This window comes from Arvicola amphibius, chromosome 2, assembly GCF_903992535.2.
Source record: "Arvicola amphibius chromosome 2, mArvAmp1.2, whole genome shotgun sequence".
NCBI lineage: Eukaryota > Metazoa > Chordata > Mammalia > Rodentia > Cricetidae > Arvicola > Arvicola amphibius.
This window is the reverse complement of record NC_052048.2, coordinates 157451878-157466621: the sequence shown is the minus strand read 5'-3', so window position 1 is coordinate 157466621 and position 14744 is coordinate 157451878. Positions and strand designations below refer to the sequence as shown.

Here is a 14744-nt window from a genome sequence, read left to right as displayed (position 1 = left end):
TATGCAGCAGAAGGATGGCTCCTGCTTTCATACCCATTCTGTTAACCTGTGTCTTTTTATAGGTTAATTGATATCTTTGATATTAAAAGATATCAATGACCAGTGATTGTTTGTATCTGTTATTTTGGGGTTTGCATAAATAATAAATAAATAAATATTTTGTGGTGGTGGTATTGTGTGTGTATTTTCCTTCTTTCAGTTTTACTGGTGTGGGATTATCTATTGCTTCTGTTTTTGTGGCTATAATTAGCTTCTAATACTTTCTGTAGGACTATATTTGTGGAAAGGTATTGTTTAAATCTGGTTTTGTCATGGGATACCTTACTTTCTTCATCTATGGTGATTGAAAATTCTACTGGGTTTAGTAGAATGGGCTGGCATCCGTAGTCTCTTAGTGTCTGCAGCACGTCTGTCCAGGACCTTCTGGCTTTCAGAGTTTTCATTGAGAAGTCAGGCGTAATTATAATAGGTCTGCCTTTATGTTACTTAGCTTTTTCTTTTGAAACTCTTAATAATTTTTCTTTATTCTGTATGTTTAGTGTTTTGATTATTATGTAGCAAGGGGACTTTTTTTTTGTCCAGTCTACTTGGTGTTCTGTAAGCTTCTCATACTTTCATAGGCATATCCTTCTTTAGGTTGGGAAAGCTTTCTTCTATGACTCTGTTAAATCAATTTTCTGTGCCTTAGAGCTGGAGTTTTTCTCCTTCTTCTAGCCCTACTATTCTTAAGTTTGGTCTTTTTATTATGATTTCCCAGGTATTTTGTCTTAAGAGTTTGTTGGATTTAACATTTTCTTTGACCAATGAATCTATTTCCTCTGTCATACTTTCAATACCCGAGATTCTCTCTTCCATCTCTTATATTCTGTTGGTTATGCGTATATCTGTAGGTCCTTATCATTTGCCCAGATTTTTCATTTCCAGAATTCCCTTGGTTTGTGTTTTTCTTTATTACCTGTATTTCAGTTTTCAAGTCTTGAACTTTACTGTTTAATTATTTTTTCTTGAACTTTACTGTTTAATTATTTTTATTCTTGCACTTTCCTGTTTAATTGTTTTTCTTTGCTTTCTTTGTTTTTTTAAGGGATTTGTTGATTTCTTCCAATTTTTTGATTCTCTTTTCCTCCACTTCTTTATTTTTCATTTCATCTTTAAAGGCCTCTATCAGTTCCATAAAGTTATTTTAAAAGTCATTTTCTTCTGTTTCATCTGAATTGGGATGTTCATGTCTTGCTGATGTAGAACCACTAATTTCTGGCAGTACTATATTGCTCTTTATTGTTGAATGTGTTCTTACACTGCTGTCTGCCCATCTCTTCCTCCATTTGACACAGGTGAGGCCTGTAGCTTAGGAGGTCACTCTTCCTCCAGGTTTGTCCCTCTGGTGGATGCTGATATGGCTCTGAGGCTCCTCCAGGTGTAAGTGGGGCCAAAGTTCTGGTAGTCACAGATGCCATGGGTGATGGTTAGGGGTGTGGAGAAGCTGCTCCCAGGTCTCTGGGACTTTGCTGGGTGGGGGTAGGGCACAGGATGTGTCTCTGGGGACTAAGGCCTAGAGAGTAGAGCCCTCCAGTTGGGGACCCAGATGCTCACGTCTCCAGGTGGGGGCAGGGCCAAGGCCTGTTTGGGTTTTGTTTAGTGTGTGTGTGTGTGTGTGTGTGTGTGTGTGTGTGTGTGTGCGCGCGCGTGCATGTATGCAAGTGTTTTTTCTAATCATATTCTTCAAGCTAGATGAGATCACATGGACAGACCTTGTTGAAGGAAATCTAAAACTGATAGTTGTAGTGTGGAGCTGTGAGCAGGCCTGCTTTTCATCCTGCCTGGCTCCCAGCCGCCTGGCTAGCTTTACACTCGAAATAATAACACACAAACTGTATTCATTTAAACACTGCCTGGCCCATTAATTTCAGCCTCTTACTCACATCTTGACTAACCCATATCTAATCATCTTTGTAACACCATGAGTGGTGTCTTACTGGGAAAGATTCAGCACATCTGACCTGGTGGCTTGCTTCAAGGCATCTGTCTCCCTGAGGAGAGGCACGGTGGTCTGCCCCAGAAAGACAAGGCAAGGCGATTTATTAAGTTCCCTTCTCAGCATTCTGTTTGTTTACTCCGCCCACCTAAGGGCTGGCCAATCAAATGAGCCAGGCAGTTTCTTTATTAACCAATGAAATCAACAGATAGCTAGAAGACACACCTACATCAGATAGTGTTTTTAGCTGAAACCTTACTAATGCAGATAAAGGAGAGCATAAATACTGGGGAAATAACAATCTCTCCCAAAGCAAGTTTGTAGCTGAGTTAAAAGTAGATGAGACATCATCTTAGATTAAAAGAACTGGGAAATAGGGACCACAGTTCCAGAGCAGCTTCAAGTTCCTGATTAAATCAAATATTCAAACCATACTTTAGCTGGCCTCCAAGTATAATCAGTGCCAGAGTTCTAAGTGGTTCTTGTAAACCCATCTTGCATAAAGTAAAGGAGATCCTAAAAAACCTTGGAAGTTATATCCTAGTCTTTCTAATAAGTGATGTTTTGATTTTGGTTTGCTTTCAATAGAAAATGTGATCTCTTGAGGGTTTATTAGCCTTCTGTCTACCAAGCCAAGATACAACTGTGAACTCTGGACTCACTCTGCTCAGCTTGGTATAATTCCTAGTGAGAAGCAGAAAGATGTGCCATCACTGCCCCATCATACATGACAGACAAAAGTCTCCACCTGCAGTGGAGATGAGGTCCTTATGTGGGATTCCCCTCTGTATGTTGTGAATACCATTTGTGAATAAAGAAACTGCCTTGGCCTATTGATAGGGCAGAACTTAGGTAGGTAAGGAAAACTAAACTGAATGCTGGGAGAAAGGAGGCAGAGGCAAGGAGAAGCCATGTAGCCGCTGCCAGAGACAGACATGTGTAAACTTTGATAGTAAGCCACTGCCATGTGGAGATACACAAATTAATGGAGATGGGTTAAATTAATATGTAAGAGTTAGACAATAAGAAGCTAGAGTTAATGGGCCAAGAAGTGATTTAAATAATGTAGTTTCTGTGTGGTTATGTTGGGGCTGAGCATCTGGGAACCAACAAGCCTCCTTTCTTACAAGGTCCTATTTAGATGACACCTCCAGCAAATTCCTTGCAGAAATTCTAACAAATGGTAAACAGGGTGGAAAGGCAGAGCCACATTACTTGTGCAGAAATCTAAGTGGTTGCAACAATGAAAATAATTACCTTTCTCTCCATGTAAATAAGCCTTTTCTCTCCATTGTAGTCTTGATTTTGAAATGAAAGGAAGTTAATTTTAATTAATGAAAGTTAATGTTAATTAAACATGTGTTCTATTTTTATATGCACACACCAATTTGCTTAGAGATCTCAGCAGCACTGTGGAGAGTCTAACAAGTGCATTGTTCTTCTGCATGCACAGATCAAATTACCACAGAAATTAAACCAAAATTGATTAATATGCAATCACACTCTTGAGTGTATACAGCTCCTTTAAAAGTATAATATAGTTGGAGATGGACCTGAATGATTTTTCTAGTAAGCGTTAACCTTTATTTCAATTTGTCATGCCAGTAAGAATCAGGAAAAGATTTTAATGATATTTTTTAAATATCATTTTCCAACCTTCATTCTTATAGTTTGCTTAACTTTAGTCAATCTAGTGATTTTAGTTATTAGTTTTGGGTCTTAGACATATGGACTACAAATATCTATCTGCTGGGGCAGATATTACTGTTCACTTTCCACAAGAAAATAAATTTTTAAAATGGCTGAGAGTAAGAAAAATTTAAAATATTAAAGATATATAGCAATAATTCCTTAAAACTGATTGTATTGTATGTGAATTAGTAATACAGATGCTATCTGTGTTGCTATGTGAGAGGTGACTCTGTTATTGTCCAACTATGCTGAAGTTGAGACATGAATGTGAGAGAGGGACTTATCGGGGAGGTGGTGGGGATGTGAAGGAAATAAGAAGTGAGGGGAGTAGTAATTAGAATGTTATATATAAATATATATGTATATGTATGAAATTGACAAAAAGTTGACTAAAAGGAAAAACAGATATCATGAACGTTCCCTCCTAAAAAGCTGAGTTTCTTTATAAGTTAGTTGTGTATTGGGGAGGGAAGGGCACGTACTTGTGAATGCCCATTCATGTAGAGGCCAGAGAACAATTTCTGGTGTCATTGATCACTGTCTACATGTTTTTTTGAGAAATGATGTCTCATTGCTCTGGAAGTCACTAATTAGGCTAGATCCTCGACTGCCCATACCCAAAATAATCATTCAGAAACTATTTATTTGCAATACTATTTGGCCAATAGCTTAATCATATTTCTAACTAGCTCTTATATCTGAAATTAACCCATTTCTATTAATCTGTGTATGGGCACGTGGTTGTGATCTACCAGCAAGGTTCTGTCTGGTATCCAGTGTCTGTCTCCTTTGGCGGCTATTTGGTTTCTCCTTGACTTCACCTTCTTTCTCCCAGCATTCAGTATAGTTTTCCCCGCCTAGCTCTCTTTTGTCCTGCTGCAGGCCAAAGCAGTTTCCTTATTCATTAACCAATAAAAGCAACACATATACAGAAGGACTTCCCACACCACTCATGCATAATGGAAACTACTTAACCATCTGGCCTATCTCCAACCAATATACAAACTATTCTTATGAGCAAACCACTTACCCAAAACATCTCCTATGTTAGTGTTTCTAGAAGAATTAAAGTAGAACTTTGGAGCCTTGGTACAGGATTCTTTTGTTTGTTTTCCTATGTGAGGATCAGAGAGGGAGCATGGCTACCTGGTTCACCTCCACACACAAAAGCATCTCTTGCTACTAAGCCTAATACCATAAATGTGTCATTACTTGAATATGTACATATTTAACAGGACTTTTCTTACTGTTTTATTGCTGTGAAGAGTCTATGATCAAAGCTACTCTTATAATGTGAAATATTTAATGCATTTAATTGGGGGTTTGCCTACAATTTCAAATGTAAACCCTAAGGCCCGCCCCTAGTGACACACCTCCTCCAACAAGGCCACACCTCCTGATCCTCCCCAAACAGTTCATCAACTGGAGACTATGCATGCAAATATATGCATCTGTGAGGTGTATTCTCAGTCAAACATCACAGGACTGTTCATTCCTTCAACAGATGGGGCTGATTATGCAGTGAGATGGTATGGCTGTTCTTAGCTTATACTTCTTTCTGGAAAAGGTATTGGTTGTGCTGTGTGTGTAGGTACAACTCTTTGTGTGTGTGTGTGTGTGTGTGTGTGTGTGTGTGTGTGTGTGTATGTGTGTAGAACTACAAACACAGTCAGGCGGTGGTGGCACATGCCTTTAATCCCAGCATTCAGGAGGCAGAGGAGGATCTCTGTGAGTTTGAGGCCAGCCTGATCTACAGAATGAGTTACAGGACAGGTTCTAAAGCTACACAGAGAAACTCTGTCTCTAACCAAAACAACAACAACAAAAACAGCAAACAAAAACTACAAACACCATCTTTTTTATAATTTTATACAGCTTTAGCCGGGCGGTGGTGGCGCATGCCTTTAATCCCAGCACTCGGGAGGCAGAGGCAGGCGGATCTCTGTGAGTTAGAGCCCAGCCTGGTCTACAAGAGCTAGTTCCAGGACAGGCTCCAAAAAAGCTGCAGAGAAACCCTGTCTCGAAAAACCAAAAAAAGAAAAAAGAAAAAAAATTTTATACAGCTTTATTGACATATAATTCACAAATACCAGTGTTTGGTATATTTACAAGATTATAAATATGTGAAATAATGTCACTGTTAGAAATTTGTTGTCAATCAAAACAAGAAAAATAAAAACCCATGTGCTTTGGCTTTCCCTCCTTATCCACCCTAAATGATCACGGATAAACTTTTGTCTCTGTAGAAGTGTTCCCTATTCTAGACTGTAAAATGGACTAAATAGTATCATTTGCAGCCAATTCTGACTGACTTCTTCCCCTCAGAAGGCTTCCATATTTCTTCTAAGTTGCAGTGTGTATCAACACATTGATACTTTGAGACCTAACAAATTTTTACTGTGTATATATAGTACACATTGTTTATTCTTTTGTTCACAGACAGGTGGATTATTTGGGTCTACTATTTTGAAGTTTTTTGAAGTTACAGACACTCGTGTGTAAGTATTTCTATATTTCTATAGGACAGATCTAGGTGTGGAACTGCTGGGTCATGTGACAGATCTTGAGAATTGCCTGATTATTTTATCTAATGGTTGTAACATTTTTCCTTCCCACTAACAGTGCGGGAGGTTTCTGACTTCTTCACATCTCCAGATGGATTTACCTTTACATAGTATCATTTGGCTAAGGGTGGCAAGCTAGTGGAGGGTAACACTGTTGCCACAGCAAGCACATGAAGGCTAGGCTCTTGTGAGGATTAGTCCTCATTGTCAACTTAACTGATCCGGAATTTCCAAGAGATGTGCGGATGGGTGTACCTATGAGGGTATTTCCAAAGATATTTAACTGAGGAAGGAAGATCCACCCTGAATGTGGGTTCTATTTTCCATGTCATTGCCTGAAGTCCCAGCTGGGGGAAAAGGAATACATGAAGCTAAGAACAAACTTTCATCTCTCTCTGTGAAAGAATTTAAGGACACAGAAGGTAATCATACTTTTTGCCAAATTATAGTACAAGTGACCTCTATTTCAGTTTCCAATAGAGTCCTGTTCCATTTGGAAAGCTGACTATGGACCCAATATGATCAACCAATTCATAATTGCTGCCACTGTGTGTCCCCTCATATAATAAGAAAAGTAACTAACGCAGAAAATTGGTGCTAGGAAGTGGGACCATTGCTGTCATGGATCTGAGCAGTAGGGTCCCTGCTGTCACAGACCTGGCCTCAGTAGTTATAAGATTCTGTTTGCAGAGGGATGTGGGGATGTGGAAGGGTTTGGAGTTGCAGACTAGAGAAGCCCGAGATCTGTGAAGGGAGGCTAATGGGTCATTCTGGCCAAATTTAGGAGACAAGTATGCTGCGGGAAAGGTGGACACGGGGAGCCCAGTGTGAGAGCTTTCAAAACGGAAAAGGACTGTATCGGGAACTGAGGTAGAGGCCACTCATGCTCTAATGTCGCAAAGATGATGACTAACTTCTGTGTCCTGAAACAGTGAGTGAGGCTGAAATCGAAAGTCCTGGACTAAGTTGTTTGACAGAGGAAACTTCAAGACAACATAATACCCAGACTGTGAGGTGGTTCACGTGGAGCACTCTCAGCTCTACAGGAAAAGAGCAGGGAAATTAGAATTATGGCAATTTGGCCAGGAAAGATGTATAACAGAGTTTGAAGATGTAGCCAAAGAAGGCACAGTTAACTTAAAGAGATTAGTGCCTTCACTGGAAAAATAGTAAGGAGGATAGCCTGAGAGCAGGACCCAACACACAGGAAGTTCCAACCTCTAAACTGTAAATTTGTTTGAAAGAAGAGAGAAGAATTGAGAGTAGCACTGAGCAGGTTTCCTGTTCAAAAACCTAGAGAAGTAGCACCAGATTCAGCCACAGAGCACACAAAGACTTCTAACATCTGTGATAAAAAAAAAAAAACAAAAAAAAAAACAAAACTAAGAACAAGCCGTATCCTGAGCTGACAGTAAACCTTAGAAACATCATCCACATGTTCCTGCTTTTACAAGTATGAATAATATAAGAGTTATGAGGTCATGGAAGCTTATAGCAAGGTTCCAGAGAGTCATTGAGACTATGCAGTAGGTGGATCATTAGATTCTTGCAAGGGGCCCTTGAGAGGCCATTGTGTGACTCTGAGGAAAAAATCTGAGTTGCAATGGAAACGGCAGGCTGGCTGAGATGCCAGGACTTGGGGGAAGAGGAGCATCCACCCAGAAAAGTGAAATGAAGAGTTGAGCTGGGTCAAGGGAGGAGCTACATGTGCTTCAGGTAGCCGACCAGAAGAGGCAGGGCTTCCTAAGCGTGTGAATTCCAGACGATGCCGCCACAAAGCCCAGATGCCTAACCTGGGCCTGTTGAGTGTGTTGGTCTTGCTTTGGTACAGTCTTTCCTTACTATATCCCCATTCTTTCCTTTCAGAATATGGATGTTATTCTTTGCTTTGGTGTATTAAGTAGGTGGCCTTTTTGTTTTGTTTTGTTTTAATGTTTCAGGAGCTCGGGGTTAAAAGATTTCCCCTAGTCTCAGAAGAGTTTCTGGACTCTGGAACAATGTTGGGACTGTTAAGAATTTGTAAACATTTTTCCCTTTTTATTTTTTTTAACTATCTTTTCCATTTTACATACAAATCCCTGTTCCCACCCCTCCTCTCCTCCCATTACTTCCACCTTCCCCTCCCACCACACCGCCCCCATCTCAGAGAGGGTGAAGCACATGACTTTGAGGAAAGACCAAAGCCCTCCCTGCTATATTTAGGCTGAGCAAGGTATCCCTCCAAAAAGAATGGGTTCCAAAAGCCAATACAAGCAATAGGGATAAATTCTGGTCCCACTGCCAGTGTCCCAGCGATACAGCTGTCACCCACATTCTGAGGGACTAGTTTGGTCCTATGCTGGTTCCTTCCCTGTCAGGTCAGAGTTGGTGTGCTCCCATTAGCTCAGGTAAACTGTTTCAATGGGTGTCCCCGCTATGGTCTTGACCTCTTTGCTCGTATTCTCATTCCTCCCACTCCTCAACTGGACTTTGGGAGCTCAGCCCAGTGCTTTGCTGTGGCTCTCTGCTTCCATCAGGTCCATCAGATGAAGTTTCTATGGCAACATTTAAGATAGTCATCAATCTGACTATAGGGCAAAGCCGAATCGGGCACCCTCTCCACTCTTGCTTAGCGTCTTAGGTGGGGTCATCTTTGTGGATTCCTGGGAATTTCTCTAGTGCCATATTTCTTGCTAGCCCCATAATGGCTCCCTCAATCAAGATACCTCTTTTCTTGCTCACTGCCTCTGTCCTTCCCCCATCTTAACTATCCTGTTCCCTCATGTTCTCCTCCTCCCTTCTCCCCTTCTCTTCCCCTTCTACCCTTCTTTCTCTTTCCACCCCCATGCTCCCAATTTTCTCAGGAGCTCTTGTCTATTTCCCCTTCCCAGGGGTGTAGGCGGAGACTGCTTGTGTGTTCCTGGTCGCCCAGACCCCAAAATTACACAGAAAGTATTAATTAAAACACTGCTTGGCCTATTACTAACTCCTACATCTTAAATTAACCCATTTCTATTTTTTTTTATATTTTACCACAAGGCTCGTGATTTACTGGCAAAGTTCTGCCATGTCTGTCTCCTTCAGTAGCTACATGGAATATCCCTGACTCCACCTACTCTCTTGCTATATCTCTTCCAGCCTGACTATATTCTGCCCTGCTATAGGCCAAAGCAAATTGTTTTATTAACCAATGGTTGTAAAACATATTTACAGTATACAGAGGAGAATCCCACATCACAGGGGAATCTATATATGTTTCTCTTAGGGTTCTCCTTGTTACTTAGCTTCTCTGGGATCATGGACTATAGGTTCCTTAGCTTTGCTTCACAGGTAGTATCCACTTTGAGTGAGTACAAACCATGCTCGTCTTCCTGGGTCTGGGTTACCTCACTCTGGATGTTTTTTCTAGTTCCATCCATTTGCATGCAAATTTCAAGGTGTCATTGTTTTTTTTTACCACTGAGTAGTGCTCCATTGTGTAAATGTACTACATTTGTTCAATGGGATTCTTCTGTTTTCATGTGACTAACAAATTGCTATGGTAGGTAGAAAGAATCGAGTTAAGGGGAACTTTGGGGTACTGTATTCATTCTTGGTGCTTCAGTCAGTCATTTATTGGGTACCTCTGGTGTTGAAGAACATAGCTTTGCATTCCATTCAAAAACTATCATCTTACATTTTTATTTATTTTGATTTCCTAGGGATCAAACCAGGGCATTGCATGCTAGGTAAATGCTATACCAGTGAGCTTCATACCCAGCCCTAATCATGCCTTTTTTTTTTTTTTTTTTTTTTTTTTTTTTTGGTTTTTCGAGACAGGGTTTCCCTGTAGTTTCTAGAGCCTGTCCTGGAACTAGCTCTTGTAGACAGGCTGGCCTCGAACTCAGAGATCCGCCTGCCTCTGCCTCCCGAGTGCTGGGATTAAAGGCGTGCGCCACCACCGCCCGGCTAATCATGCCTTTTAAAACCCACTCTCTCCTGAGATTAGGTAAGGTCTCTTGGTTCAGACAACCGTAGGTTCAACCCTGGCTCTTTACCACTGAGCCACGTCCTTGCTTCCACCAGTCTTCCTTATGGCGCTCGAGCAGTATCTTCGCCCTCAAAACAGGGATAATAATTTTACCTACAACGCTGACCACGGAGAAAGACGCAGTGTAAAAGGCTATATTGACGTGGCATCCAGCTTTATGTTAGCTGTGAATTTCTGACTTGTTAATATCATTTTCCAGTAATTTCTCTTTCCACCCGCTGAACTGTTTTTTAGCAATGACTACTCAACAAACTCACCTATAGACATAAAAGGAGGGATGAACCCCAGCAACTATATCAATAAGTGTTAGGAAGCGCTATTTCACACCCCTTTCCTGTGATAGACAAGGTACTCCAGAAACTGTGATTTGGTTCTTGTGACAAAGGGTAAGAAGGGATGAAATGCTGTGTCAAAAACGAGTCAGTGACACAGGTGTGACATATGGATGTGAAAAACAGGTGTGAATACACATAGCCAGCTGTTTTCCCTTACCACAGTCTTTTGCCTTTAAGCACAAATTTGAGTTCCAGAAGCAAACCTCTACAGTTCTGGCATTGACCTCATGAAATCCCATCTGTTCAAGACGCCAAACTCTAAAGGAAGTAGCATGTACTCCTAACAGTACAAGGAGGGAACTGTAGGGCGGTCTCTGCCTTGGCCACCTGTAGACAGGTCATTGTGACGCGAATGCTACAGACACGTGGAACACCTGCCAGACAGCAGGGGCGGGGTTATCTCCGACAGCAAGTTCAAACGGGAAACCCTTAGAGATGAGGGTCACGCAAGACCCTAAGGAGTAGAGAGAGGGACTCTGGCTCCTCTCATCCCTGATTCGCCCCAAAACAAGGTGAGACCACCACCCTCTCCCCACCCGGATCCCGGGGGTCGTGGCAAGAGCTGTCGCCCGTCGCTGTTCCCGTGGGTGGGAGGCTGCGGGTGCTGGCGCGGTGCGGTAGCGGGGTGGGGGTGCCCGTTCGGGCCGCGGTGCTGCGCTGCGGCGTGCGCGGGCTCGGCGCTGCTATTCCGGCTGGCGGCGGCCGCTGCAGGAAGGACCGCTTCCTGCGCTCCCCGCCCCTTCCCTCGCCAGAGCTGACGCTGACGTCGGCGCAGGGAGCTGGAGGGACGCTCGGATCTCCGCCGGGAGGCTCTTAGGGGCCGGGGCTCCGAGGTACCTGCCCTCCGGGACCGGGACGGGGGCGAGCCGGGCGGGCTGCATGCTGCAGCGGGAGACGCCCGGCAGCCAGGGCGATTGGGAATGCCAAGCCAAGGCTGCCTCCGCTGCCCTTTGCGGGCGGCGGGTAACAGGCGGGTCACCTCGTCCGCCCCGGATTCGGGTGCGGGAGGAGCATCATTCCCCTTCCCTCCCGTGGGTCCTCCCTCAGGCCTGGATCCGTGGAAGATGCGCGCGCTCTAGGAGCGTGCGTCAGTTCCCGGGAAGCGGGAGGGAAGCCCCGAGAGCACCTGCTCCCACACCCAAGCCGCATACCCACAAGTCCCGGGCCTCCCTTTCCCAGGCGTGAGGGCCTACCCCCGCCCCGTCCAGGTCCCCTCTGGACAGGGACTAATGTCTAGGGTTGACTTGTTGCCTAGTTCACCTGCAGCGGTATCTGACGTTTGTTTTTGCTGCTCCTCCATTGCTGATTTTTGGCAGGGGTGGCCAAGAGCCGATGGGTACTTTTTTTTTTTTTTTTTTTTTTTTTTTTTAATGACTGGTACCAGAAGGCCTGTGGTTGGCACCTGCGGGCTAGGAAGAGTCACTGAGCATGCCACGTTCTTGTAATCCCTGGCGCGCGGGTTTCTTTGGGTGTTGCGCTGCTGACTCCGCCTTTCCTGCCCTGAGGTTAATGCTGCTCCTGTTTCCTCTGAAAGTATATCCTGTTAGGCCATTCTTCTCTCAAGCAGCTCTCGTTAACCTCTCCACTATCTTTTGACTTGGAGAGTCCCAAAGCTCCCCAATTTCTTTTTAGGGGCCTTTAATGCCCCATGCCCAAATGTTGGCCAATGGTATTACCTGCCCCTTTTGGAGAGAAATTAATGTTTAGAAAGGAGATGATATTTTCCCCTTTTTAGGCAGCATTGCAAATCATTTAAGAAAGGGATTGTCCATCAACCTGGGGGGCAGCCTTTGATGCCTAAGATCTGGTAACTGAAAATTATGTGAACCTGGAGAAGACATCTCACCAGCTTGTTTGAAAGTGGTGATGAAGGAAGGAAGGCACTCAGAATATTTGTTGACCATTGTGGTCCTATAAACGATAACTTTCTGAAAACATCACCGTTTATTTCAGCACTGTCTCTCGAACTGGCTCCCATGGTTCTCTGGTTTAAATCTGACACCTCTAGAGCTCTGAAGTTAGGGAGTAAAGTAGGACGTGATTATTAAATCCACGCTCCAACACACACACGCGCGCGTGCACACACACAAACGCACACACTGTTTATTGTTTTGTATATTTGCCTGTGCATGATTTATGAGCACGCTTAGCGCTTAGCATGCCGTGTCCCACATGTGAAGGTCAGAGAGCAACTTTGTGGATGTGATTGTCTTCTTCCTTCCACATTTGCATAGGTTCCTGGGCTTAAATTCAGGTTGCCAGCTTTGTATCACAAGTACTTTTACCTGCCAACTATGTCACTGCCCACCCCCAACTGCTTTTGTTTTCTTTTTAGATTTCAGTTTTTATTTTTATAACATCTTTGAAGAGAATATTATGGGTCAAAATAAGTTTATGATTCTTAGTCTCTCAAACATGTGATTGGTCTTAGCCCAGTACATGAGTTTTGATTGCAAGAAATGCTATATAAAATAATATTAATATTATATTAATATTAATATTATTATTATTATAAAATAGCATTTCTTATCACTTAGGAAAATGGTTGCAATGTTATTAAAAACGAATCTTGAGAAAGCATAGCAGTTAAACTAGAGTTCTGCTACTTGCAGTAAGTAGGGAAGACTGAGATTAGATAGCTGATCCGTGTTCAGCCAATGAAGCTAAAGATACCAGGTGGTAGTTGCTTGTGATTTTATACCCTTTTCACCATCTGGTCAACCTAAGTACGTCTCTAACTGCTGTGTCTGAGCATCCTTATTTCTGTATCTGAACATATGAAAATTACATTAAATCTTGTTCCCCAGTAGAAAATCTTCAACATGACTATTTTCAATGCATCCAATAACACAGGTACATTTTTTCCAGGTAGAAACAGTTTTATCAGTGGAAGGGGCGTGTCTTAGGGTTTCTATTGCTGTGAAGATACACCATGACCAAGGCAACTCTGATAAGTAAAATATTTAATTGAGGGGACTTGCTTACAGTTCCAGAGGTTCTGTCCATTATCATGGTGGTAGGGAGTATGGCAGCATGCAGGCAGACATGGTCCTGGAAGAGTAATTGAGAGTTCTACATCTTGCAGGCAACAAGAAGGAAACTGTGACATTGGGTGGTATCCTGAGCATAGGAAAGCCTGCCCCACAGTGACACACTTCCTCAAGTAAGGACATACCCATTCCAACAGAGTCACACCTCCTAGTAGTGTCACTCTCTATAAAATTATGGGGGGGGGACAATTACATCCAAACTACCACAGGGAGGGTGACAACTGTGACAAGACCTAGCAGAGTAAATCAGAGTTGAGCACGAGCTCTAGAGTTAGAGGAACCTGCAGGAGAAGATGGGGCACTGATGGGTCACCCGGATCAGGACGCAGGCTTCCTCTTTACTGGGTGATTTGACAGCTGGAGGCCTAAAGCTAGGTGGCAACAATAGAGCTAGCCAATGGTCACTAGTGTCTCACTGTGATCAGCTACAAGAGATGTGTGGTCAAAGGAGTGGAGTAGATTATAGTTTATGAGTCTTATTACCCCCCACACCCATCCAGACGCCTCATAGAGCCTCAGACTCCAGGACTGATAGAAGTGAAATCTTTTCCTTTGTCTTGGTTTCCAATTATGTTTTATTCTGCCATCATATATAGTGCCAAGGAAGACTGCAGAGAACATACAGGCTTTAAGTCTTAGTTTGAGCAGGATTGGAGCCTGTACAAAAATATCTTCCCAAGGTTCATGTGCTAAAGGCTTGGCCATCAATATGGTGTCAAAGGCTTAGCCACCAATGTAGTGTTCAAAGATGGGGTTTGGAGAACTGATGGGATCCTGAGAGCTCTAACCTAATCTATGGATTTGTTCGTTAATGGATTCATAATAATGTCAGTAGTGGAAGATGGGATTTAATTGGAAGAAGTGGTCCAATAGGGGCATACCTTTCAAGATTATGTCTTATCAGGTCTTGCCTCTTTTCTGTTCCCTCACTCTGTCTGCCTCCTGAATATCATGACATGAGAAATCCTGCTCTGCTCTGTCTTTTAGCTTCTAGGTTGACTTTCTTTAATATAAAATTTGTATTCCTAGAGAAATTTATACAATGTATTTTGATCCTATTTCCCCCTGCTTGACTTCTACTCCAGCTTCCCCAGGTCCACCTCCCACACCTTGGCACCC

The 14744-nt window shown here is 42.9% G+C and overlaps 1 protein-coding gene across 1 annotated transcript in view; it reads left to right on the top strand.

The window, feature by feature from the left end:
• The first annotated feature begins 11340 nt into the window (after positions 1–11340).
• Positions 11341–14744, top strand: part of Ica1 (islet cell autoantigen 1) — a 138831-nt gene continuing 135427 nt past the window's right edge. The window contains exon 1 of the mRNA XM_038319065.1: positions 11341–11408. The gene's annotated coding sequence lies outside the window, so the exon portion shown is untranslated. The remainder of the gene's footprint in view (positions 11409–14744) is intronic.